At 43.0% G+C, this 25,562-nt stretch overlaps 1 protein-coding gene across 2 annotated transcripts in view; it reads left to right on the top strand.

The window, feature by feature from the left end:
- Window positions 1-25,562, top strand: part of RUNX3 (RUNX family transcription factor 3) — a 157,368-nt gene that overhangs the window by 104,595 nt on the left and 27,211 nt on the right. The gene's annotated exons all lie outside the window — the stretch shown is intronic.

Here is a 25,562-nt window from a genome sequence, read left to right as displayed (position 1 = left end):
TTAAAATCTCTAAGCGGTATACAATATAAAAAACAAAGGAGATTGTTAAAACAAAAATACAAACTAATAAAGCAGCAGTATAAGAACATGTAAAAGCAAATAAAACAAAAGTTCAGCAACACTTCAAGTGCATGAAACAGGCCTAAATACAAGCCTGGCAAAAATAGAAGCCCATACAGTTACCTAGAGCAGGCATAGGCAAAATCAGCCCTCCAGATGTTTTGGGACTACAGCTCCCATCATCCCTAGCTAACAGGACCAGTGGTCAGGGATGATGGGAGTTGTAGTCCCAAAACATCTGGAGGGCCGATTTTGCCTATGCCTGACCTAGAGGTGTGATGGGAGCTTCAGGCAGAGACTGGGGAACTGCTTTTTGGGGGATGCTCTGGATTGTTTGAAGAAGGTTGGATTAGATTGCCTGCAAGGCCCCAAACTGAATGGTTCTAGTTTTCATGGATATGCCTGTATATGCAAGGACATCTAAGCAGCATACAGTCCAGGGCACAGCCTGCCATTTCCCACCCTGCAGCTGCCAAGGTATATTTTTGAATTTAGATAATCTGTTGTAGGGTGGCTGTGAGTTTCTGCTTTATCCCAGGCAGCAGTTAAATAAATGGAGTGTGGCCTGCCACAAAGGAACTAGGCATGGCCTCAGGCTCTCAAGCATGGTAAGAATAGATACCGTATGTTGGAATTAATATGATAAGACACACAAAGGTGGCTGTGCATATATGTAATGTATGGGTCTAGAGGTGAATCAATCTGTCAGTTTCAGTGTCTCATTTCCCCCCCCCATCTTATATTTGCTTCATGTTTCTGCAGCAATTTGCCATTTTTCTAAAAAAGCCCATGAAAAATTCTCAGCATTTTAGTTTAAATTTTCCTGAATGCACACATTTTTGTATGCAGTTTTGACTAATATACACATTTCTACAAGCACTTTTCTTTAATATAATGAATTTTTGTACATTTATTTCACTAATGTATATGCATTTTTATGCACACTTTCCCTGAACACAGTGCATGTTTGAATCACAAATTTCAGAAATGTGTTAATTTTAAGGATAATTGGGTTTTGGTCTGGGTTTTGGTTGAAGAACGGTGAATTGGCTCATTTCTCATTAAAATGCAAACAAAATCAAACTTCTCCCCCATCCAGAGGGGATAAAATTGACTTTGCCCAAAGCAGCAAAAAGCTTTTGGGCCAGCCTTTAAAAACATTTTTAAAAGATGCTTTTATATGTTATCACTGAATTGTTTTATCACTGATACGCTTGCATCCTGGGCTTCTTTGGATGGGTGGGATATAAATTTGATTAATTAATGAGTACACAAAGAAGCAGTTATTGCATTTCATCTCCTCTGCCTACTGGTGAAGTTAGATGTGTCCATTAACTTCATTAGTCTACACTGCAGCCCAGGGCTCCTTCAGGAGGAAGGGTGGGATATAAATTCAACAAACAAACACATGCTATCTTCCATATCCTCTAGCCTGTACTCCCAGCTTGCAGAAGCAGCCCCAGAAATGTAACCCTCCCAAATGCTTCTTGTTAAGTAACAGAGAGGAAACAGGATTGGAGCTGCAGGAGCTGGTTGATGATGCAAGTGGAAGGCTCCAGGTGGCCACATCTGATTAAAAAGCGCTTTGGGTTTTGTTTGATCTGCAATCAGTCCATTAATCTCTTAATTATGCTGACTAATTGATCGGCGTTTCAGTTCCCTCCTCTTCTGTAGTCTTCAAAGACAATCTGTTCTGAATGTGTGGAGGGCTCGGTAATGGATATGAGGATGTAAAGCCCGACTATATCCAAGTGACCTAGTGCAGGGGTAGCCACTGTGGGGCCCTTCAGATGTATTGGACTTAGGGGATAGTATTCAATGCAAATTCCACTCAGAGTAGACCACTGAAGTGAGTAGACACGACTGACTTAGGTTCATGTATCTCAGTGGGTCTACTCTAAGTAGGACTTAGCTGAATGCAACCCAGGATTGGGTGAATTAATCAATCTTGGTTTCTCTGAGCCTCTAATTTTTCGTTCTCCGCATTTTCTCATAAGTTTGCAATTTTAAAAATTTCTCATGAAAATTCGGTATTTTAGAGTGTAATTAGAATCATAGAATCATAGAGTTGGAAGAGACCACAAGGGCCATCAAGTCCAACCCCCTGCCAAGCAGGAAACACCATCAGAGCACTCCTGACATATGGTTGTCAAGCCTCTGCTTAAAGACCTCCAAAGAAGAAGACCACACTCCTTGGCAGCAAAGTCCACTGTCGAACAGCTCTTACTGTCAGGAAGTTCTTCCTAATGTTTAGGTGGAATCTTCTTTCTTGTAGTTTGGAACCATTGCTCCATGTCTGCTTCTCTGGAGCAGCAGAAAACAACCTTTCTCCCTCCTCTATGTGACATCCTTTTATATATTTGAACATGGCTATCATATCACCCCTTAACCTCCTCTTCTCCAGGCTAAACATGCCCAGCTCCCTTAGCCGTTCCTCATAAGGCATCGTTTCCAGGCCTTTGACCATTTTGGTTGCCCTCCTCTGGACACGTTCCAGTTTGTCAGTGTCCTTCTTGAACTGTGGTGCCCAGAACTGGACACAGTACTCCAGGTGAGGTCTGACCAGAGCAGAATACAGTGGCACTATTACTTCCCTTGATCTAGATGCTATACTCCTATTGATGCAGCCCAGAATTGCATTGGCTTTTTTAGCTGCCGCTAAAATATGTCTATTAGGAGAATATGTCAATTCTCCTAATAGACATATTTTGTACACAATTTTGCCAAGTAGACACATTTTTGCAATGTCATTTACCCTAATATAATGTATTTCTGTATGTTGTTTTTACTAATATATGCACACACACACACACACACACACACACACACACGTTCCTGTCCAGCTGTCCTACCCCACCCAAGAAGTGGTCCTATGATCATATCATGAGACAAAGTGAAACAATGGAGTTGAAGGTGGCATTGAAAGCAGCAAACTAACAGACAATAATAATAATAAATGATGATGATGATGTTGCCCAACATGTATATTGGGAGAAATTCACACAAAGGTGCTGGTGAGTTTTCATGGAGACTTTTAAAAATAGCAAGTGGGTATGGAAATGTGGAGAACTGAAGATTGAAAAAATAAAAAACTGAGAGAAGCCAAAGTTGACAGATGCTCTCATCCTTATCATGATAGCTGTATTTCATGACCAGGATCAGAGGCAAGAGCCCTCTCAGCACCCTCTGATGGGGGACGTAAGTGGAAGAAGGCTTGTGAGTTTTGGGGAGACATGTGGTTTTCCACCATATGAGCAGAATAGCTGAGTAGTAGACCCTAAAGACTTAAAAAAATAATGGATGAAGCGTTTTATTGGATTGGATTGCTGGCTCCTCATCCCAGACTTTTTTGAACCTAGAACAGACTTGTCTACTCAGAGTAGACCATGGAAGTAATAAACTTGACTAATTTGAACCCATTGGTTGTAGTCACCTGAGTTCTACTCAAAGCAAGCACACTGACCATTTCAATAGGTCTAGTCTGAGTATGACTAATGTTATACACAAGCCATTCATTTCAGTGGATTTACTTTTGCATATGACTTGGCTGGATACAATCCAGAATACATAACATTTTATTAAAAACAGCAACAGATACAATTAAATGGAAGAGGGAGCCAGCAATAAAATGCTTGGTGGGATTTTTAAATTTATTTTTTTCTTAGTCTTCATGATCTATTTAAAGGTTGTACAGAGGGCCAGAGAAATGGAAAGGTGTTGTCTGCATGTGTGTGAGCTAAGTAAAGAGGAGCAGAGAGGAATTACCTTGAAATATCTCCTGTTTACTGTTAAGGCAGCTCCAGAATAAAGTCTGTTTTTAATGTTTACTGCTGCACTTGGAAAGCCTGATTAAATGTGGATGTTCCCCCTCCAGCAAGGTGTGTGCGTGTGTGTGTGTGTCTATGAGGAGACAAACAGGCAGGCTTCTGTTTGCAAAAATGAACAAAATTATCCCACTTAGGAGTGTATGTTTTGCTTTCCTTTTGGAGCAGGGCCCCTTTGGACATATATCACTCATCCCAGGTTAATTTAGACGAGGCGATTGAAACAGTATCGCAAGGTGGCCAATTCCTCCTCTTTCCTTTGAGAGATTTATTACTTTCCTCTCTTGGCACCTATGAGTGGCGTGCAGAACTCTGCAGAGGCATTTCATCCACCTTAGCAAGTGTCTTTAGCAGGGCTGGGGAACCTGCGGCCCTCCAGATGCTGCCTGCTCTCCAGCTCCCACCATCATTGAATCCCTGGCTGCGCTGGCCAGGGCTGATGGGAGTCTGAGCCCAGCAACATCCGGAGGGCCTTATCTCTTTCCCCTAGAATCTTAAGCTGATTCCCTGTAAAGAGGGGGAAGGTTGCATGGTGGAAAGGGACAGTGATGGGGGAGCCACCATCCAGAGATGGCCGAGGAAGCTAGCAGCGATTAAGAACAACGCTGCTTTCAACCTGTGATCATACTGTTTCTCATATCACTAAGTGGTAGGAACACAGGACTAACACTACAGGGTTTAGTTTCACTTGGATCAGAGAGTGGAGGGAGGGAGGGAGGGAGAGTGCACTCAGAGGCGGAGTTAGCTGCTCCCGCACCCAGAGCAGCACACATGCTGTGCACTCGGGGAAGGAAATAGACATTCCTGCAGTGGGCAGTAAATCTAAGAGCTATAGGCCCACACAGTGCTTTAAAAAAAGAAAAGAAAGGTGGGGAAAGGTGTGAGTACTCACCATGAATTTGTTACAGTAAGTGCCAGGTGCCGGTACTGAGTACCCAAGAAAATAAAAGCACCGGGCCAACTTCTCAGAGGCCCTGCACCAGCAGTACTTCACCACCTCCGGTTAATTCTCAGCTTACTCGCTTTCTTTTTCCAAAGCCATTTTCCTGCTCCTAGCTGGAAGCCGTTACCTTATTTGTTTATTGAGCAGATGTATACCTCACCTTTCAACTGAATAATTCTCGAAGTACAGTGGTACTTCGGGTTAAATACACTTCAGGTTACAGACTCTGCTAACACAGAAATAATACCTCGGGTTAAGAACTTTGATTCAGGATGAGAACAGAAATCGCATGGTGGTGGTGCGGCAGCAGCAGAAGGCCCCATTAGCTAAAGTGGTGCTTCAGGTTAAGAACAGTTTCAGGTTAAGAAGAGACCTCTGGAACGAATTAAGTACTTAACCTGAGGTACCACTGTACCTAACAATCGACAGGTTGTAATAATACCCCATGAAATCTCTCTGTCTCATGCACACCACAGTAGTAGCCCTTAGTTCCCTGGCAAGTGGACGAGGTCAGAGCATTATTTCCTCCACTTCTGCAATCCTAAGGATATTACATTCCAAAAGCTGGGAAGAGATTCCCAGCTATCAAGGAACATTAGCGTTCTTTGGTTAAATCCCTGGGGGCCACTTATTCACCATGGTCATGCCAGCCAAACTCTCAGTGCTGCTGTTCAATGAGTTCATGGCTGATGCTCTGAGTAGATAAAAGTGATTGATTAATGAAAGCTTTCTTATCGAAATTACAGTTGATAGCATATAGATATGATCAGTGGGGTTTAGTTCTGTGGTTTTGTCTAGCTCCTTTCCACTCGTTCCATTAGCTTGTCTTTGCCCAACCTACTTCCAAACTTCACTACAGGAACTTTATTGGATACAGAAATGAAAATGATTATCCATGATGGTGTTTTAGCTCTCACTGGTAAATAAGCAGAGAAGTATGAATTTTGAAAGTTACCTCTGTTTCAGTTCACATGTTGGTTTGGGAAGTGTGGATTAGGTAGATTAGCATTAAAATGCAAATCGAAATGAATTTATCCCCCATCCTTATTGATGGGCTGGGTTTAGCTTGATTTAGTCTCAAGTTCTTCCGGCCTGTTCTGATGAGTTGAGACACGGGTCTACTTTGAGTAGAATCCTGTTGGTGACAACCCCGAGTGTTAAGGGTAGGGAACACCCTTGAGCAGCAGCACTAGAGCTAATAGGTAATTTGGGACACTGGAGTCAATGGTCTGATCCACTGCCCCAGCCACCTTTAGATGGTAAGCCAGCCCTACTCACCAGGAAGCTATCTTGCTCATTCCTCTGAGTGGGCACCTGGAATTCCGCTGCAAAGCCCTGATGACACCACCGAGCAGCAAGGCTTTTTGGAAAGCATTCATGCCAGAGGAACATGGCCTGTAATATATCGCCACGCAAGATCTCAAGTTGAGTGTTCCTGAGGTTAATTTCATGTAGTGCGTACAAGATGTACACATGAAGGTGAGTGTTGGCAAGCGCACTGATTTGAATGACCTACCTAACTCGTTTACTAAGGAGCATATACAAGCGCAAAGAGATAATGTAGCCATCCCAAACCCACGCTGCTTAAAAAACCCTTTATGTTGTACCAGCTCCTACAGCAGCAATATAGAGACCAAGGCAGACACACCTCAATTCCAGCTGCCCACACCCTCTGTATCTTATCCTGTCTATCTTTGTTCTCATACCACACCCATTGCTAAGGGATCAGAGCATTGCCTTGTGCTTTGATGCATTTGTCTCTTTGCCCATTTTTGTGCATCCAAACACAGTGTCTGTGAAGCTTCTGGTCGAGTGACGTGAAATGGCCTTCAAAACACATGTGCTGCTTCACATTTTAAGTTTGTTTGTTTTTTGGTGGGGTGAGGAGCTCAATGTTGACAAGCTATCACTTTGGAAGTCCCGCCACACCAAGCCTGAAAATTCTTGGGAATTGCTCAGAGCTCTTACATGCGAACACTAACCTCTAACCCCTTTCTTTCATAGAGTAGGAGTATCTCAAACCACCCCAATAAGCCACTGCTCCTTGCTCCTAATCTAGTTTAAAGAACAATGGGGTCCCCATTCTATGCAGTCTTGCAGAAAAACACCTCCGCTTTTTCCAGTCCTCTTTCCCCCATTAGTGCTCACTAATGGTTTCTCATCCTGGGGGGAAAAGTGATAAGTGCTGGGCCCAGTGTTGTTCAACGTCTTTATAGATGACTTGGATGAAGAAACTGAGGGGACACTTATCAAATTTGCAGATGACACCAAACTGGGAGGGGAAGTTAATGCCACAGATGACAGAATCAGGGTTCAATATGACCTTAATAGACTGGTCAACTGGGCCCAAACGAACAAAAAGTATCTCAAAAGGAACAGATGTAAGGTTCTACAGTTAGGCAGAAATAGCCAGCTGCACAGCTGACTTGCGAGTAGTACGTGTGAAAAGAATCTAGGGGTCTTAGGAAACCATAAGCTGCTCATGAGTCAACAGTGTGATGTAGAAGCAAAAAAGCTAATGCTATTCTTGACTACATCAACAAAAGTATAGTGTCCAGATCAAGGGAAGTAATAGTACTGCTCTATTCTGCCTTGGTCAGACCACACCTGGAATACTATCCAGTTCTGGCCACCACAATTTGAGAAGGATGTTCACAAGCTGGAATGTGTGCAGACGAGGGTGACCAAGGTGATCGTGGGTCTGGAAAGTAAGCCGTATGAGGAACAGTTGAGGGAGTTGGGTATGTTTAGCCTGGAAAATATGAGACGGAGAGGAGATATGATAGCGATCTTCAAATATCTGAAGGGCTGTCACATGGAAGATGGAGCAAGCTTGTTTTCCCCTCTTATGGTGGGTAGGACCCAAGTCAATGGAGTCAAGTAAAAGAAAAGAGATTCCAACTAAACATCAGGAAGAACTTTCTGGTGGTAACAGCTGTTTGACAGTGGAATGGACTCCCTTGGAAGGTGGTGGACTCTCCTTCCTTGGAGGTTTTTAAGCAGAGGTTGGATGGCCATCTGCCATGGATGCTTTAGTTGAGATTCCTGCGCTGCAGGGGGTTGGACTAGATGACCCTTGGGATCCCTTCCAACCTCTACAATTCTGTGATCAAATATTAGACATGCAACTACTAAAGACCTTCCTCTTTCAACAAGCCTTTTAAGTAGATATCGTTCCCTGTCTGCATCTGTAGCAAAATTGCTTTTAAATGTGTTCTCATTTGTGTGTTTGCCACCCTGGGCTCCTTTGGGAGGAAGGACGGGCTATAAATTTAAATAGTGACAACATCTGGAAAGCCAAAGGTTCTTCACACCTGTTTTAGGCCAAAGGCTAGAAGACCTGTGGGTCACCAGCTATTGTTGGACTCCCAGCTCCCATCAGCCTCAACCAGCATGGCTAATGGTCAGGGATGATGGAAGTGGGTTTCCCAGAGGCATCTGGTGGGCCCCTGTGAGAATAGGATGTTGGACTAGATGGGTCACTGGCCTGATTCAGCAGCCTCTTATGTTCCTATGAGTTGGTGACCTAGAGACATCTGAAGTGCTGCCAGTTCCTTTCCCCTGTTCTTAGCCTTGTGGGTGCTGAGGGCAAGTCCCTAGAGTCTTGTAGCAAACCAACCCTGGTTGGGCAATGATGGCTCTGGAAGAGAGGGAACATTCAGCATGTTGTTCTCCAGCTCTTGCTTTTGCTGGAAGCTTGCCAGCCACGCTAAGAACTGCTGCCAGGCAGCCTGCCCTGAAACAGCTGGCACCAAAGCAAACGCGGCACTGAGCATTCCTGGATTCTCATGTATATTAGCATCTGAAGGTACAACAACATATTGTGCCTCACACCCCGACCTTTGATTATCACATGTATTAAAAGATTCTCATATATCTAACAACACTGCCTGGGGAGAGAGATTTCATAAATCTGAGATTCAGCAGGGTCCAAAATTCATGGCTATATTCAAGGTTTAACAGGGGGAAAACTCAAAAGAAAAGGCAATTCAGATAATTTGTTGTGCTTATTATTTTTATTATTTATTACTGTTGTTGTTACCTTACAGTGGACTGCATCCAGATCATCCTACCGCATATTAAAAAGGCAAGATATAAATGGGGCTCATGGGCACATACTCAATTCTTTCACTGCTCCCTTTGCAGCTGGAGCAAACAAACCAGGAACTCTTCAATTAATTATAGTTTCTTATTCTGTCTAAACCAGGAAACCATGGCTCGAGGCCTTCAATTTCAAACCAGGGTTTCATATCCTGGCTTGTTCCAAAGCTCTTCACCATAGTTTCCTGGTTTGGAAAAATAGGTAAATGGAGACTTTCTAGTTTCAAGACCAGTCCTACCATTAGGCAGAATGAGGCACATGGAATGTGAGGGGATGCCTATTTATTTGGAGGTTTACAAAAGGGAGAGCAGGAGGGACCTTGAAGTTGCCCATCCATAGCTGGACAGCAGACAGATGGCATACGCAGGTCACCTGTAGACTAGTACCCACTGTGGTGAGGTAGATTATATTTCTCTTTAAATTATGGTAATAATTTATAATTTTGCATTTATCCATATAAAGTAACATATGCAGATTTTGTGCATATCTGTGGCCTCTTTTGAGGCAATGTGTAAGTAGCCATCCTGATCTTCCCTCCTCAGGCTACAGTGCCGAAGATCATGAGGGAAGGCGTTACAATTAACATGCTATAAAACTGACATAAGTTTATTGAGTAGTTCTAGAACAGGCTTCCTCAACTTCGGCCCTCCAGATGTTTTTGGCCTACAACTCCCATGACCCCTAGCTAGCAGGACCAGTGGTCAGGGATGATAGGAATTGTAGTCTCAAAACATCTGGAGGGCCAAGGTTGAAGAAGCCTGTTCTAGAATATACATTTTCCAGGAGATTATCTCCTGAAGTCACTTTGCAGGCAACAATACCTGGCAGTTGACTCTGGGTGTTGGTAGTGGACCCAACAGCTTCCCAAGGATGCTGGTAGCTGGTGCCAGCCCTGTACCAGCAGCCAACATGAAGCAAGGTAAACCTGGCTAAGACAGAGACAAACCAATAAGAAAGCAAGACAGGAAGGAGTAACCCAGGTAACTTAGCAACCTTAAAAATGGTTGCCAGAGAGGAGGTGTGGCTATTGTCAGTCAGAGGATAGGCAGGCCTAGTTCCTGGGACACCAATGCCCCAAGGGGTGGGGTGGGGGGCTGTGATAAGATAGCAAGCAAAACCAGTCAGGCAAGTTGGAAACCCGCCAGAATCATTGATTCTTCAAGATAGTTTTGGCTTAAATAAAAGCAATTAAGAGCAGCACGTGCCCTGGTTAGTGGTTAAAATTATATTTACAAAAAGAAAAACAAGGAGAGCAGAATTCTCTGTGATCTTGCCAAGTTGTGAGGAGAACGGTATTACTATAGTTTCTGGTCCACTGCAAAAGTATGAGAGCTGATACCACATTTGAGGGAGCCCTTAGCAAAATCCCTGCCCTACCAAGCCATGGACTTGCCTAACACCAGTAGTGGATAGCTTTGAACCATTTAAAATCTCCCACAAGGCCCTGGCTGAGGCTACTTCAGGTAGGAAATGTAAAGTGATGGTTTATAACCATCCACAACTTGGCCTGTTTGTGTGTGTGGCAAATTGATTATTTTCCCCAATCTACTCATTTATATTCAGCCATTTGTCAGGGCTGTCTCCTTCCTCCAGACATTTGATCATCCAGGCGCCTGGGCCATGTGCCCTGTCACCATGTGTACAATGAAGCTTGCTCCATACTTATGAGTCTAGGCACCCAACTTTGATTGAGCAGGAGTTCCAGACGCCCACAAAAACCGTAAGTGTGAATGTCAGCCCCGTCCCACGTTCTGTTCAGGTTTCTACTATTCAGTATTCAGATCTCTCTCCCTTGTCAGGGTGAGATAGCAACTCTCTTATCAGCAGCACTTTTTATGAAGGATGTAAACCTGCGTGTTTTGGCAGCATCCCAACAGGCCACCCAGCAGTTGCTGGCTGTTCTCAGATCCTGCCAGGAACCTGGAAGGGTGTCATCACACCACTAGAAAATATTCTGAGTTAATAGCTCTGCCTCATTCCCCTCCACCCTTGAAATCCATAGGTCTTACTTGTGGCCCCTTAAAGACTAGCCAATTCATGATGGCATAAACCAGAGGGCATTATACCTGCCATGTCTCCCACCTGGCCTGTGGTGTGGTTGTGCCCAAACCACGCTCCCCATCCATCACCTGACATCAGATGCGGTAGCAGTAAACCCACTCTAAATGTGATCCTTATTCTCCATTTCCACCCGCTAGTACATTTCAGTGTAGGGTTTACTCTTATTATTATTAAAATGTGGAATCTTTTTGTGTTGTTCTGTGGAGACAGAAAAAGGCACCAAATTCAAAAAAGGGGTTTTAATGTTCAGCAAACACTGTGCAAGGCTCCCGAATACCTTTGGGGCTTGGATCTGGGGCAGGTCAATCCTGGGTCATAATGTGGCCATTTCAAATGACCAGATCAGGCTCCAAATCATGGGGGGACGGGGGGACGGAGCACGCAGCCCTAATTTAAACCCTCTGTATACCACTTAACCCCCAGGGAGATGCCTGGGAACTGTAACGTGTCAAGGGTGGTGGAAATTGTAGGTCTATAAGGTTAGCACCCTTAGCCACTAACAGTTCCCAGGATTCTTTAAGCATCACTGTTAAAGCAGTATACAAATGCTTTGCAGAGTATGGTGTGGATGTGACCAGAGAGTGCTTTGTTTTCTTCCTTTGCAGCTACGGCTCAAATTTGAGCCACGCCTGCAAAGGAAGCTTGTTCATTGCACCCACAGCTTGAATTGAAGCTGAACTACAAAGGAAAATTTGAGCCTGAGTTGTCCTTGTAAAGGAACATTTTATGTCTTCAGCCATGGCTTGGATTGTAGTTGGGCTTCAAAGGAAGAAGCCCAACCTGAGGTCACTCCCATTCTTCCTTTGAAGCTACTTCATCTGACACCAGGTGATTCACAGGCCCCTGCCCACCTGTTAATGTGGTCCACAGGATGTAGGAACATTTTTGATCTGGCTTATCAGGTTATGTCCACGGGCATATGCTTTTGTGGAGTGTCTTAAAGATTAACCCTTTATGATAGATTGTGCTTTTGTGGAGTACCTGAAAGATTAACAAACTTGTGGGCCAGTTTGGAGCAGTGGTTAGAGTGTTGGACTGTGACCTGGGAGATCAGCGTCCATATTCCTATTCGATCATGAAGCCCACTGGGTAACTTTGGGCCAGTCACCAACAGCATTTTTTATTCACGTATTGTTTCAGGAAAGTGCAAACTAGGGAGTTTCTCATTAAAATCTGAACCGTTTGAATTCCTCCCCCATTCCTCCTTTTCACCTGCTTCATACCAGTGCATTTTTCAGCATGCAAATTGTATTCTGTATCTGAGCTAATTCACTCCTATATGGTCACTCTCCTCAAAACTGGGCAGCCTGAGACTTAGCACAGGACTCTTGAGCCTCACCCGAGTGCCCTGGGAGGTTTGAGGAAGGCTTTGAAGGAAGAAAAAGTGACGGCAGGTGGAGACAGGTGAGGTCCTTTCAGGTACAGGAGCATCCTCAGAGATCTCTGTACAGAAACACCTACTAGGCAGGGCTGGCCTTACCATGAAGCAACATGAAGCTGTTGCTTTAGGCAGCTGATTTCAGAGAGGGCCCACCCTTTCCATTTTTGGCTTTCAACTCCCTGGGTCCCTTCAAATTAAAGAAACAACAACAACCCAGCCTCTTTAAAACAGGACACATGAGTTTGTATTTATTCAACATTAGTCCTATGCTGAGTAGACTCATCGAAATTAATGCTCATACTTAACTTCGGGTGATTGATTTTAGTGGGTCTACTCTTGAGTATATCTTAGCTGGATACAACCCACGGATACCCTAACTGACAGATAGCAACCTCACAGCAATGCACTGGCATGCGCAAGAAGGGACTGGCACATTTGTCCATTTTTGTTTGTTTCAGTTTCTCATTTTTTCCCCAGAATTCAGAGCATATCCACAGCACATATTACACATTTTTGTGTGCATTACGTGGCTGGGGAGCTGCACTGCAAAATTTGGAGAACTGCAAATTCTCAAGGATGCCTGTGTTTCACTTCACGTATCGTTTTGGAAATTGTGCGATGAGTAGGTTTGCCTTCAAACGTGAACTGAAGTGAATTTCTCCCCCATCCATACGCATAAGGGCTAGAAACTTCTTTTAAAGAAGGTTTGGGTTCTCAGGAATTTCATATGCTTTTGTGGTTGCAGCGGACACACACGCAGAAAGAGCCCCGAGAACAGAGACCAGCAGTACTGCTATTAGTAACAACAATAGGCTGCACAGGATCAGTCCGTTGGCCAGTTTAATATTATTTTTCGAGCCTTAACAGCTTCAGCTTCTGGAGCACTCACAAAATATCTGGCTTAATAAAATATAGGGCCTGGCTGTTTCCTTGCTAGCTTGGGAATTTTTTTCCTCCCTCCAGAAAAAAACAATTATCAAGTCTGGCCAAAATTCTGACTCCTTGGTAATTACTAGTAACAAAGTGCAGCTCTTTAGGGCTTTCTTAATATTGTGTTATTTTTAAAAAGAAAGGGGGGAGGGAAGCGGGGACGGGGGAGAAGCATGTTTCAATTACCTCAAAGAAATATGATTACATGAGGGTCAAACAATTAAGCTAAATGGTTCATGTGTTGGTTCATTACTTTCCCCATCCATAAACTCGGAGGGCAAATTGCCAGGAGTCTCAAAGTAACTGAAAAGCAGGGGAGACAGAGGACGTTCCTCCCCCCACTTGCTTCTCCCAACATAACCCTGTTCACCGCCTCTGGTGCTTTACTGCAGTTATGGCATGCCTAGGCTAGGGAAATGAGCTCTGCTTTAACTACATCCAGGCCCCAGTCTGAACACACAAGCAGAGCTAAGGGCTCCTGCCCACCGTACCTTTTATCTAGGCACATTTTTGTGCTACAACAAACACAGCCCCCCAAACAGTCCCATTTTAACACAGTTATATAACCCATGATTTCAAAGCTATAAAAATTGTGATGGGCAGATCACACTTCAGATAAGTCCAAATTCCCCCTCCCTGCTTTAAAACCTCAAAGAACATAAGAAGGGCCTGTCTGCTAGATGAGGCCAATGGCCCATCAAGTCCATCAGCTTGTTCTCTTAGTGGCCAATCAGATGCTTGCGAGAAACCTGCAAGCAGGAGCTAAACGCAACAGCACCTCTCACCACTTGCAAGACTCGGCAACTGGTATTCCAAGAAGGATGGCTCAGTTGGTTAGAGCATGGTGCTGACAGGGCCAAGGCTGGAAGTTCAACCGCCCTATGGGAGAGCTGCATATTCCTGCATTGCAGGGGGTTGGACTAGATGATCCTCAGGGTACTTCCAACTCTACAATTCGATGATTCTATGAAATACTGCCTCTGACAGTGGAGCTATTATATCCCTGTTCCATAATCACTTTGTATCCGACTAAAAAAAATCCCAAACATAAGGAAGGTGCTCTGATAATTCCAGTTACTCTTTTCTGTAATGCTGTGATGCCCTTTTTGAGATGAAGCAACCAATATTATTGACACTGTAAGTGTGACCGGCAGCAAAACTTTGGAGTGTCAAGGATCCTGTTCAGGGTTCCAGCCAGCCAGCCATGCCCTCTTCCAGGATCTTCCATTCCATACTCTGTCTCCCTGCCTCCACCTCAATTTCTTGTGACTTTTTCTTTCTCAACATCCAGCCAACATTCTGTGCCCACTGAGCATAATCAATCCTCACTGAGCTGTTTTGGGGGTCGGGATCTGTCTTAGCAATTCCCCAGCCCCATTGTTTTTTGTTCTTCTGTAAACCACAGAGTGAACTTGTGTTCTTTGCAAATATGAAAAAAAAGTCCATCCATTTTGCCATTGCTGCTGTGCAATTTCCAGAATGCAATCACATTTTGAAGTTAGAGCTTTGAATAAGGCAGCGCTGGCACTTCAGCTGTGCCTTGGTGTTATTTTCATTCTTCTTCTGAAATTACAGAGTTCTTTTTATCTTGTGCGGTCAGGACAGGTAAAGAGTGATGATGGAGAGTTCTGTGGGTGGGGGGAAGGAAGCTGAACCTTAAGCGGAGCTACTAAGAACTAAAATACATGTCTCTATTCATTGGAAAGTAGTTTGGCGTGTGTGTGTGTGTTTCTAACCCTGTCCATTTTTCGTTCTAGCCTCACGCATTGTACAATGCAGCCTTGACAGCTTTCCACTGGTGTAACATGGCAGAGGGGACAGGGAATTGTAAACAGTGGGTTTAAAATAACAAAGATACACAAGAGTCTCTTGACAATTCAATGAGAACTTAAATGTATGCAAAATAAGCACAGTGACCATTCAGTATGGCAGCTAGTTTGGAGATGATACAAATCAACTTGCTTAGCATAGTAGTGAGACTGGTAGCCATTGTCTCTAGTTAAACTCAGTTAATAGGTTCAAACTTTCTAATTAGTTCTTATTCACCTAGTCCTCCTTTGGATCTCTTCTTTAGAAGAATGGCAGCTTGGCAGTGTGTCTGATCGGCTTGTGGCGTTGTCCGGGGCAAAGAGCGGGGGGAGAGACTACAAATCTTTCCCTCGCTTATGTGAACTAAAAGAAAGATCACTGGTATTTCCAGTGAGATACAGTACAGAGGAGGATTTGATTCCCTCTCAGGATGTCTTTGGGAGGGAAGAAATATGTATGCAGAACAGAATGTGAAGGCAGAGGAGAACTGAAAAAGCAGAACCATTAATACTTGTTGAAATGAGCTGGTCCATGGTCACTGTGAGAACAGGATGCTGGGCTACATTACTCTTCAGCCTAATCCAGTAGGCTCTTCTGATGTTCTCTGGAGTATTTCACTGACACTTTTAAACTTCTGTTTACTGCTGGCTGCTTTGCAGCTGTTTTGTTGTCATTCTTATTCTTGTTTTATGGCTGCTGTTTTTAATGTAGGATTTTTATTTTTGGTGCTGGGATTGTCTTGCTTTATTCTGTTAATCATTGTTTTAGTCACTGTAATTAGCTGCCTTAAGCGCCTTGCATTGAGAGGCGGGACATAAATAAGTTAAATTGAGCGTGCCTGATGACTGGAAGCCTAAAGCAATGGCTCATACAGGGGCCCAACTGGCCACCTCCTCCTTTGGAGGTGAGATGTTTTGCTGGACCTTCATGCCAGGTGTTCTTGACTGATGCAGTCATGCAAAATTGTCTGCCTCAGCAGTGGTTGATTTGAAGGGGGCAAGGCCAGAGCAGTGAATAATCCAGAGTCATGAGAAACAGCCTTTTTGGGATGGATCATCTGGGCTCACAGAAGCCTTCTGTTCTTGCATTCTTGCAGCACCCTTGTTATCTACTCAAGGAGCACTGATGTGCCACAGAATGTGGTATGATAATAGGAAGCTGTTTAGTGCCAAGTCAGACTATTCGTCCCTGTGTAGCCCCAAGGGTGGGGAATCTTTTCTGGTTCTCCAGCCAAGTAATATGTGCAAACATGCATGTATATGTAACGTCTGCACAAAAATGCATTTATTAGTGAAAAGGACAATAAAACTATATTATATTAGGGGAAATGGGTTGCAAAAATATAAATGTTTGACAGAATTGCATTCAAAAATGTGTCTATTAGGAGAAAGTAACACTGGAATGCAAACTGATATGCAAATGTGGAGAACTAAAGCTAAGGCTGGAAAAATTGGAAACAGAAATTGACAGATTTGCCAATCCTCCCACTCCCAAGTACGTGTTCTTCAGATTGCGGCCTTATGGTAAGACAGGCTCAGCCACAGAAGAGACTGCCAGGGAGTCATTGTGGGTGCTGAGGTGTGATTGACAGTAGTCAAAAAATATTTAAAGCTGGCATCAGTTTCCTCTCACATGCTTTTTTACCCTCCTTGTGGTTTCCCCCTTCTTTAAAGGTAGGGCTGCTGATTAAAATGTGGGTTTTGTTTTCCATTTATTAATCATCTACATTGGAATAAATTTGTACTTTACGAAACCTGCAACATAAGTACACTTGTTTAAATTGTAAGGTAGTATTAGATCAGTCGCAGCATAATGAGCAAAAGTAACCACACGTTGTTAGAACATGTTTAATTTTTCTCATCTGATCCTTACTACTGTGGCATGGCAGAACAAAACAACTTTAAAGAAAAAGAAAAACCTACACAATTCACAGTTGAGCAGTACTTTTATTAGGACAAACTAAAATGCCGCAAAATGACGAGTTTTCAGGTCCTCCAGAATTCTTCATTAAGTAGACTGCTGTTGTTTTTTCTTATGGATCAACCTTTGCTTTAAAAAACAAAATAAAGGCTATGTACACATCAGCAGCTTTAAACACCACGAGGTTGCTTTTCCCCACTGAGTTTCAAATGGTTTTCTTACATTGTTGTACGGACCAGCAAGAGGGCAAGGACCTGCCCATGCCAAACTCCAATTCACACATGTGCTGTCTGTCATCTGCTCATGTGCAACAGCTGCCTGAAATGTACACACCTCAGTGTAACCATGGCTTCCATTTGCAAATCACATGGAAGGTGGTTTGAGGGAAAGGACACTAGTCAGGAATATTTCTTAAGAAGCTACAGGATACAGATGGATTGTGGCTAACATTGTTTGGCTTCAAACACCAGTGATGGGAGAGCAGCAGAGCTGGAATAAACGGTAACATGTACATAGCTAAATTAAGCAATTGATTTTTTTGGGGGGGATGGGGGGAGGAGAGAATAGCCCATCCTGTTTATTTATGCAGCATCCCTCCATTGCTCAGTTAGGAAACTGCTTTATACTGAGTTGGGCCCATTGGCCCACTAGCTGAGTTTTGTCTGCACTAGGTGTTAACTAAGGATTGAGCCCAGTATTTTCAGTTTTGATGCATGTCTAGGGGCTTGGGATTTGTTCCCAGTCCTACCTAGGAACCTACGGGGTGCAACGAGGAGTAATAGGCTTATGTGCACTCCGGCGCCACGCGTGATAACTTGGAATGCAATCCCTGTGCAAATTGGGGGTTGCCTGTACACAACAAGAAAATGGACTACCTAGAAATCACAAAGTAAAATGGGAGCAGTGATGATCGCTGGGAGGAAGGGTGTGTGCAAGAATACAACTAAAAAGTCACATTGCTGGTGAGATTTAAAGTGCATCAGTGAATAAAAAGTATAGTGCCCTTGTACCTTAACCAGCAATATCAAAAGCAACAGGATGGCCACCGTGTTGCTTTTGATATTGCTGACTCATATTTTGCAACACAGGGGTTGGTTTGTTTACTCATTCTTGTACCTTAACCAGCAGCTTGACCTACAAAAGACAAGAAGTGAGCACTGTTTGACACTTGAGATGTGTGTTTTTGGGGCCCACTCTATTCCTGTTATTGTAATTTATTTAATTTGTAATGTTTAATTATTCTAACCCACCCTGGGAACTGCTGGTGAAGGTGTGTAACAACAACAACAACAACTGCTGCTTGAAGTTCACTTTAGGGCACAGTTACAGTAGTCATTTGAAAAGTTGCCATCCCTATCAATGTAGCAACTAAAGCTTTAGTTGATTAATATTTTTGCTTGTTTGCTGGACTGGTTAAATGTTGTAGATCCTGATTTGGGGTATGTATAATTTCAGAATGGATTGTGGTTAATAATGGGCCATAATTATTAATAATAATTATGGTCAAGAATACATTTATTTCTGCTAAATAACGCTGATCTGATAATCAGGTCAAAGCAACAGGCTCCTCTAGATTACCCTCTTTATTGAACATCCATCCTGATTTGCTCACAAAAAGCTAACACAGGGGTTAGACTATGACCCAGACTTTTTTGAGTTTTTGCTCTGCTTTGTTTAAAGTGCAGTTACGTGACAATCAGCACTGGTTCTGATTTGCTTGTGGGGTGGATATATGGCTTACCATTAATCATTTGTTCTTCTCTCACTTTTCAATAAATTTCTCTGTTACTTTCTTAACTTCAAAAGCCTTTTTAAAAAGTAGATTTATTGAGCCAGGGCGACAGAGTTCTTTAATCCACTTTAATTGCACAAGCCTACTTTTCTGGAAAGCATTTGACTCCCACTTGTGACTTTGGACTTGTGGAATAATTGTTCTACATGCCTATCACCTCACCTAATCCCATATTGAATCCCACTGTGCAGGGAACAAATAACCAATACATAGAATGCACTCCTAGCATGTCAAAGTAAGGCCAGGAGCAGACCAGTGCAAATTTAGACACCTCCCTAGCAACATCCACAATCCCTTGCAAGGTCTCCTTGCCATGAGGATCACCTCTGGACTGAGCCCAATATTTCTAATTGCCATTATTTTTATGTATTTGATAGCTCACATGAGTTGTATTTTGTCTTAGAGTGCCACCTACAGGCTCCCTGCCTTTCTGCTTCTCAAGTCGATTGCTATTGGGGGGTCTCTGAGCAATAAGATCCAGGTTGCCATGTTTTGAGCCTGGGCAGCCTTACATTGTTTTTCAGACCTTAAAAAAAGGACTTTGTTGCTTTCCACATTGGTGAGCAGCCCAAAATAGATAATGTTACAGATTGGGAGACCCCTGTTTCCAAATGGTTCTTTTTCAGCTACATATGCATAGAGCAACACCCATATACAGGTCTACATCACTGTAGGCGATAGCCTTGTGGCCGTTTTGGCACACTGGCATGCTTAATTGCCACCCCAGTAAAAACTTCATCAGCCAGTTTTCTGTAGGATGGTCAGGTGCAAAGGAAGTCAGGGCTCCCTGCACCTTTTATAACAGTTCAGAAAAGGAAATTTCATCAGGCATAGCTTGCATGCAGCTTCCTATACATCTCTTTCCCTGTTTACTATCTCCCAGTTTCTCAGCTTTTAACCTGGAGCCCACTCGGCACACGTAGGACTGCCCAGAAGCAAATGCTTTGGCTGATGCTGTGTGGAAATGTTTCTAGGAATGATTAGGTCACTAACGCATGCTTATGGAAATCTCAGTCAATTGGTTCCCTTGGTTTTAATCAAATGATCAATTCCCTCTGCTTACATTTGCGTTACGCGTATCTGCACTGAGCAATAGTTCTGAAGAAAGTAGCTTACTTTATGTTTGCTTTTAGATGGTGCATGTATATATCCCTAAAGGGAGTCTAAAGCCATTTCAGAGGGCAATGCTTCCCAAACACCCAAACACTTTTAAAAAAAACCTTATTTAATAGATTTATATCCCACTTTTCAGCTAGAGTCCCCAAAGTTGCTAACAACACCAAAGAAGCACATGCTCAGAAAACGAAACAACCAGTCCTGCTACAGTAGGAGTTGGCATCAGCTGCAGTTAGTTGGTTCTGTGGCTGCCAAGGAGGAGACAGGCCAGCTGGAGCTGGTATTGAAGCTTCCCTTGCACTCTGCTTCCTTTCCCATTTAATGGTCAGATTCCAAGCTAGAATTTCTCTAGTTTAAAATTTTGATACTGTACCATTGTTTAAATTAGCCTTCACCAACCTGGTGCTTTCCAGATGTTTTGGACTCCAACTTCCATCAGCTGGCCAGTAGTCAGGGATGATGGGAACTGTTGTCCAAAACAATAAAGTGTAGAAGTGTAAAACCATTAAGTCCAGATTCCAGAGTCTAAAATTACCTAATTGCACTACTTTTCCTGACTCTGCTTCAAGATTTCTGAATCACCTCTGACATCTGCCTACTGCTTGTCCTTGACACTTTTTCATGGCTTGTTTACAGTAGTGACTGGGGATGGAGGAGAAATTTGATTTAGTACATATTTAAAGCCACATCTATCCAATTTCCACTTTCCAAAACAATATGCAAACTGAAACACACTCATCTGATTTTTGCTATGCAGTTCTGCAACCAACCAGTGCTTATATAAGCGCACATATAAGAGGAAAGTATGCATAAAAAGGAAGATATTTGTGAAAACAGCATACAAATATGCTTTAGAGGAAATTGCTTCCAAAAATGTATACATTATTTAAAACTGCATATAAAGCCGTGTTTATTGGGATAAATTTGTACTAAAATGTTAATGAATTTCCATTATATATATATATATATATATATATATATGCTTTCGTAGATTTTCACGGGTACAGGAATGCAGGTTTTGGTGTCCTCGGGTGTCTTCCCGTGTAAAAGTTGGGGTGTCTAGGCGACGTTTCGACGAGGTCTCACTCGTCATCTTCAGGCTGGTGCTTTCGGCTTCTTGTTACTGGAACAGAGCAGGATCTCAGTGTTTGAGTTCCTATAAATACTGTAGAGGGGGTGTGGTGTATAGCCTCCAATGTTCTGGGCAGAGAGGAAGTTCCCAGGCTAGTGTGCCTTTTCTTCTTTTGTTCCTTAATTACTTGAGAGATATCTTGAGTGATTTCTTGAGTGATATCCTGAGTACCACTTAGGTGGGTCATTAGGTGTGGATTAGTTGTTAAAGTCTTTGTGTCTTGACCTCTTGAACTTTGTGAAGATATATATAATATATATATAATATATATATTAATATATATTAATATATATAATATATATATAATATATATTTAATATATATATTAATCCATTTGGCGCAAAATGTGGAGAACTGAAGATTGGAAAATACTGAGACAACTGAAATTGACAGGTCCTTCCGTTCCTAGTGGGGATTTGCACATGTTAAGGGGCTATCACAAATTAAATAGTATGGGAAGTAGTATCTTCCTGTCACCACACATAATTTCCATCTGGTCTAATACAGATTTTCTGTTAATTCATTGTTAATGTACAATGATATGTGTTAATTCAGCAAGGCATTAAATGTTGAAAATGCATGTGTAAACTCGCCCAGAGTCCAGTTGCTCTCAGCTGAAACCATTAGTCAGTTGGGATAGCCACTAACCAGGAAAAAAATGGCTTGGCCGATGCGTTGAGCCATTAGAGGCTATACTTGATGGGACAGATATAAATGTTGTCATTGCATAGCCACAGATCAAGCTGCTGTTCAAGGGTTAGTTGAAAAGTTGGCCACTTCCTGCTTCCAGCTGCAGCAGCTGCAGAGAGCAAAGCAAGCTGCTCTCCCAGAATCATCCCAGGTGTGGCAGATGTAGCAGGGCAGGGAATCTTATCACTGTGTAAAATCAGGAGTAATCCACTGAAAACAACTGAAGTGAAAGAAGGACTCAGCCAAGGAACCGAGTCTTGCCAGCTACATCAGATAGACCTGCAGATCAGCACATGCCACAAAGCTTTGTTTCAATATAGGCCCTTCCCATCCCTAATTTATTTGTGATTCTCCCGGTTGAGAACGAGTGTCTATGATTGCCACATCTGCAATGCATGATCACATCTTTGAAGAGGCAGCGTGGGGCTGTTGTTGATACATGCATGTCAAGTAATTAACATTACTCATTAATGCTTATCTCTCAGCAAATTCACCCCATGTACATCAGTATTCAAATAACCAATCAGGGCTATTTCCATTTAGTGAGCCACAAGTCCTCCGTTTCTAATAGCCGAATCTTCATATTGGGAAAGTGTGACTTCCTCAGGGAAGGTTAACTGGCAGCCTGCAAGGATGGATTTCTACCACCACTTCTCAAGCCAATAACTGTTCCCTGTGGCAAGCCTACACAATGTTAATCAAATCCTGTTGAGAAGTTTTGCTGACAGAAAAGAAAATTACTTTCCAAAAGTTACAGGCGATGAGAGGCTTCCATGCTGTAATGTTCCATCTCTGTTTTGTGGTTTTGTATGCGGTCTCTTGGGCAGGCATGAGGTTGCATTCACAACTGAGAGGTCTTTTTCTGCTAGAGGCGTGGCTACCTTATTATGGAACTTAACTAGCCATGAGGAAATCAGTTTGTGTAACAAAATATATTCCTATATTCCTATTTGAATAATAGAGCTCCGCACCCCAGAATCTGGAAGTTAGCAGCCTCTGTTATAAAGGGAAACAACTTTAAGTGAAAATGGTTCCTTTTTCTTCTATTAATAGTACTCACTATTATTGTTAATATTTAATAATATAAGAAGGTAGCAATTTCCGTTCCGACTTCTATTTTTCACAGTCAACACTGTTTGCATTCTGCTGCACTTCAGGTTCTACCAAATACTTTATTGTCTCCCTGTCCGCTATTTAACGTAACTTACATAACTATGCAATTTACATAACTTACATTTCATTTCAATGTAAGGGAAACATCAAAAGACATTAGTTATAATGTGTGGCCTTTTAAAAAAACCCAGCAACAATATAGACGAACACCAATGGTATTCACCGAAATGATTCTTGGCCACAGATGAACATGGGAACTGCAGCAATTTCTACTCTATTTTCCGTTTTTGTTGGAATCATTAAATTATTGATTGCAACTGGTTACCAGGCAGCAGACAGGGGTCCCTTTTCCTAATTTCTACAGGGTGGTGCGGTATGTTGCAAAGCAAAACGCTGACAAAAGCTGCAGCCACCCACCATCTTTCCTTCTAGCTCCCTCTCTATCAATCCCAACATTTGCCCAACCTTCCCAGGTGCTGACGGCAGGTCTGATTGAAGGAGGGGAACCCTCCATTAGCGATAGAGCACACACATTGCGTGCAGAAGGTCTCAAGTTCAGTTCTTGGCAGCTCCGAATGGGACTGGCTTGTCTGAAACACTAAAGAGTTCCTGCCAGTTAGTGTTGACAATATTGAACTCGATAGACAATTGTCTGACTTGGTATAAGACGGCTTCCTGTGTTCCTACGAACTAACCAGTGTGACTACCACCATCATATCTAGTTTGATCCGTAGAGTTGGGATCAAATTGTGGGAGCTCTCCCATGACTTAAAAGAGGGGAAATCGAGTAAACATGGCACATCTCCTCACTCCAAACAACTGGACTTCAGCCAACACATCAAAAGAGAAAGGCAGAGAGACAGACTGAGGATAATGATGATTATTTTCTCTTCACAGTTGGTCCATTCATCAAGTGGCCAAAGACCCTTCTATCCCTCTTAATTGCTGAATATGCTTACCCACTTCTTTAGGGAGTTGGTGTAAATCTTTGGACAACATATACAAGCCAGTGACTGAGGGTGGGGCCTTGACACACTTTTTTCTTTGCTTCAAGGGCAGGAAAAGTCAATAGGGTCAGTATCTTAAGAAAGCAAGAGGAAACCAAAGGAATGGCTCAGTGTGACCAATGGCGTAAGAAACGTTCACATCAAGCATATCAGGGCCAGCCCAGGACATTTTGCTGCTTGAGGCAAAACAAAAAGTGGTTGGGGCCCCACTCCACTTCCCCCGCTGTGGCAACTGGAGGCAACACAGGGAAGCCCAGGAATGCTGAAGGCAGAAGGAGAAGAGGCCAGAGAGCAGTAAACAGTAGCAGCAGCAGCAGCAGCCCTGCTCTTTCCAAGCACTGACTGTGAGTGACAAACACTCTGCCACTTGAGTTATGAAGCACCTCTAGTCCAACAACATATGAAGATTCTCCATCCATAGTGTACTTCATACCTCTCCGCCCTCTAAAGTTGTTTGTCAGAAATTATTAAACTTCCCTAAAGCAGTTAAGGATGAATGAGCAACTGCTGACTGCAAAAGGTGAAGGAGGAAAAGGGAATCCAGGCCTTGTTGTCAGAGTGACAGGGATCCTCCACTGCCTAAGAAAGATAAATAAACTCTGCTAAATTTTGCCCATTTAAAATGGAAGCAAAGCAGCCGCCGCTTTGGGTTGGTTGGTTGGTTGGCTGACGGGTTGAACTTAAAAGACTTTGCCCTTCCACAAAGCATCCAGGCAATTTCTGAAAAGGAAAAAAGATATAAAGCAAAAAATGATAAAGGACACCAGCTGTATAACTTAATGCTGACTGTGCTTGTATGTTGTATGACAGTTTTAACTTTGCATTGTTCTGGCTTTTATGAAAACACCACAACTCTCCTGGAGGTTTAAGAAAGCCAGTTCTTTTCTGCCCAATTGGCAACCCTACCCTTGGAGACCTATCATCTTCACTAAATGCAGGAGTAGCCAATGTGGTGCCTTTCACATCATGCTGGATTGTAACATTTACCATGTTTGCCCAGCTGCCCAGAGCTTTTGTCATGTTCCTCCAGTTCAAATAAGAGGTTTGCACCCAAATGCTGTGGATTTTTTTTGCTTTTATTTATTTATTACTGCAAAGCAAATGCTTCTCTTCATCAGAGCGGGGGTGGGGATTTGAACACAGAAAGAGCAGCTTTCAACCTCTCCTTTAAGGGATACATTTCCAGCATTCCATGCTGCATTTTTCAGCATCTCTGCCTTGCGCCAAAACGCCCCAAACTACCAGCGTGCTTTTTATTACTGCCTGCAGTATCAGATTCACATCTATCCTTCCATATGGAAAACATTTCATGTGTTTGATGTAGTGATACAGATCTTCTTATTGGGCAAGCGGGCTGGGGACCCAACGTGTTCATGTCATGATGTCATGGTGTGCCAAATGCAAAATAGCATTCGTTTATAGTTCAATACATCCTTGTGGACACGAAGAGGGCAAACTCAGTAGCATGTTGTTTCTGGTTGCATTTTGTTCCCCCACCATGCTCTGAATTGGTCACATCCTGGAGGCAGGGGGCAAAAAGGATAATCATTATGCTGACTGCCACCCAGAATATTCTAGCATGGCCTTTGCCGACCTCCAGATGCTATGGATTGCAATTCCTTTCAGCCAGCTGGAGTTGTCATCCGAAATACCTGGAGGGCTCCCTGTTGGCAAAGACTGTT

Source organism: Podarcis erhardii (assembly GCF_964252035.2).
Source record: "Podarcis erhardii genome assembly, chromosome: 7".
NCBI lineage: Eukaryota > Metazoa > Chordata > Lepidosauria > Squamata > Lacertidae > Podarcis > Podarcis erhardii.
This window is presented reverse-complemented; position numbering and strand designations above follow the sequence as displayed.